A 3,313-nucleotide genomic window follows, 5' to 3' on the forward strand; every position below is an offset into this window, starting at 1 on the left:
TAATAATATTTTTTTAGGACTTAATTATCTTATAACAAAATTTATCAGAATTTATTTATTTAATATGTATATTAAAAATTTAATTAAAAACAATTAATTAATTTATTTAACAAAATAATTTTTAAAGACTTCTAGCGATTAAAAATTTATTGCAAATCAAAGTATTTGACCTTAAATTCGTCGAAAATCAGATTTGCTGTACACTATAATTTATTAACAATATATTAGAGTCAGAGAATTGGTTAATAAAACTCTTAATACATGAATAACACGATGGATTAAAGAAATAACACGAATTCTATAAACAAAAAAGGTGCAGTACTAACCAATAAAGGAGAAACAAAATCATTAAAGCGGTAAGTGGCTTCTAAAGGCCTCAACTTTTGTATATACAGTTTCTTCAAACCATCGATAATTGATGTCACGGCGGAAGCAGGTATCTAAAATCACAAACACTTAGTCTAATTTCTATAAGAAGTGAAGCAATAGGAATACATTTGGCTATTTAACTAAAAATTAATAACAAATTTTCAATCAGGTCCTTTTATATATATATATATATATATTAATTGAGTTTTTACAATACTTTTAATTTTATAATTAGGTCATTTTCATGTTAAAAACGTTAAAATTAACAGAATATTTCTCTCAAAATACATGTGGTCAAAGATCTAATTAGGTTTTTAATTATGAATACCTTTAATTTACGAAAAAATTATTCAGTTAACTTTAATATTTTTTATACTAAAAAAGATCTAATTATAAAATTAAAAGCAATGTAAAGGCCCAATTAAAAGAAAAAAGGTATAGAAACATAATTGTAAATTTAATAAAATTATAATGATCAATAAAATAATTAAATCATAATAATATTGTACCTAAATTCCTGAAGGTTATTTGGGGTATTTCTTAAGTCAAGAATGGGGTGATGAGTTCAATTTGAAAGAACCTTAGAGAATTGTTCTTTGCATTTTCCATTTTTTTTTTCAAAAATCATAGGAACTCATCACATAAAAATACCTCTAAACTAATTTTGCAAGAAAATTATTTAGGTTATAATTAGTCATAATTTAAAATGTAGAACATACATACATATATATATATATATACATTATTTTACCTCTTAATTAATAGATGAGGATAATAATGCACACCTTAAACTAATATACAAGAATAACAAGATATATCTACCTTTTGTGACGACTTTGATGCAAACCATTTACTTGATATTGATGGAGAGGGAGAGGGAGGAACTGCATTAATTACTACCAATTAGTGAAAACCTTTCTTTAAAAAAAAAAAAAAAGTTCCAACAACATGAGAAGTATATTACATACCATTACTAATTGTATCATTTTCTTTGTGTTTATTCCTTTTTTTCTACACAACAAAACCCAAGTGTTGATACTTTTGCTACCAAATAAACATAATAGCTTGACATGATTAAATAAAGATTGAAAAGTAAATACTTACTGCTAGCAATTTATCTAAACCTTCCATTTTGGGAGGTTTTAGGTTTTTCAAATAATGACCTAAAACAAAAGTTAAGCTTCTCTTAATTAACAATATATCAAGTATATCCTCAAAATTAACTCAAGTAGATAACATGAACAAAATGTGCATTGCAAAATATTTAATTGTTGGAGATTTAAAGTTATTTAATCAACAATAATAAACGACTAAACTTACAATCACTAGAGATCAAGTCATGTGTAATTGGTTCCCCAGATTGGGCTGCTGACATTAGCTACAATCAAATTAAAATAACTAAGTTAGACCTAAAAATTTATTAGCATTAATTAATCTTTAAAATGGAAAATTTAACTTTTTCTTTTGTATTTGTGTGTGTCTATGGCTGCGTTTGTTTACAGAGATAGGACACTGAGACATGGATACTGAGACACAAAATCATGTTTGACAGAGGAGACATAGACAGAGACAGTATGTCCAGAGACACTGAATTAGTGTATTTTGTATCCATGACACTGAATTAGTGTATTTTGTATCCATCCTGACAGGAAGGACACGGAGACACTAACAAGGGACACAACTTATTTTTCATTCTTTTTTTCATTATTTTTATTAATTTTTCATAATTATATTTTTTTATTATTATATTTTTCATCTCAAATTTTTTGAATGAAAAAAAATGAGAATAAATTAGATTTTCATAATTTATTCTAGTTTATCACCAAACAGAATACAAGAACACAAAATTTTGTGTTTCTGTCCATCAATGTCTTGTCTTGTCCTATTCTCAGTGTCTTGTCCTGTCCTGTTCTCATAAACAAACGCAACCTATGTGTTTAATTACCTGCATAGCAATAACAAATTCTTGGAAATCCAGATATCCTTGTCTCTTGGTATCTGCAATAGCCCAAACCTAATTTTGCACCAGAAAAAAAAAGAATTCAGAAATGATAATGAATAATATTTCAATCAAAGTATTATTGGAAATTCAAGATAAACATATTATAATGTTTGTTCTACGAGACACTTCCAAGAAATGAAAAATCCTCCTAGCTAACCATTATTATGATTGAAATTAACAATCTACAACGACATTATTCTTATAAAATTGAAATAAATAAAATACAAACCTGCCTAAGATCTTGTCGTGACAAGTTAGACATGGCAAAAAATTTGGTGGCATCACTCCCTGTAAAGCGGCCATCACCATCTGAAAAATGATACCATTTATGTGTTTAATTAATTGTTCAAGAGCATTTGGAATTGAAAAAAACAAGTACTTATTAACAAAATTAAGGGTTAATACCAAACCCTCCAAATATTTTCAATTAATGAAATAGAAATAACATAAAAGGATATATAAAATTATAATTCAAAGAATGAAACCTGAATCTGCATAGTTGAACCACTCTTGGTAAAGCATTTGTTGATCTTTGGGGAATGAATCAAATGGGACAATGGCAAGATCCATGATGTGAATTTAAATATTTAATTTTTAATATTTTTTGGTGAAGACTAAATGCAAGGAATGAAGGTTTGAGAGGTTTTGTCACCAGACAAGGATCCTGGATTCCATTATTTTGGCATTGTGTTCTTGTTAGAAAAGATTATTGAAAATTGATGCTTTTATCATTTATATTGATTTCGGATATAGCGCATGAGTTAATTTGAATTCTCACTAACAATATCATCTGAATGTGCCAGCAAAAAAGATAAAATAAGAAATTAGTGGTGTTTTCTTAAAATTGGTCATTGGTGAAAAGAAGGCATAGTCAGAATTAGTATATATGTGATGACTCATTATCATCATAATGTAAAACAAAAGTCCTTGCCTAAATTGAAC

At 26.9% G+C, this 3,313-nt stretch overlaps 1 protein-coding gene and 1 pseudogene across 2 annotated transcripts in view; one reads left to right on the forward strand and one right to left on the reverse strand.

Annotated features, from left to right (window-relative positions):
* LOC107621212 overlaps positions 1 to 3,307 on the reverse strand; it is a 6,908-nt pseudogene extending 3,601 nt beyond the window's left edge.
* Positions 1 to 3,313, forward strand: part of LOC107621122 (protein transport protein SEC13 homolog B) — a 22,383-nt gene that overhangs the window by 4,949 nt on the left and 14,121 nt on the right. The window lies entirely within an intron of this gene.

The sequence above is a fragment of the Arachis ipaensis genome, chromosome B01 (assembly GCF_000816755.2).
Source record: "Arachis ipaensis cultivar K30076 chromosome B01, Araip1.1, whole genome shotgun sequence".
Classification (NCBI taxonomy): Eukaryota; Viridiplantae; Streptophyta; class Magnoliopsida; order Fabales; family Fabaceae; genus Arachis; species Arachis ipaensis.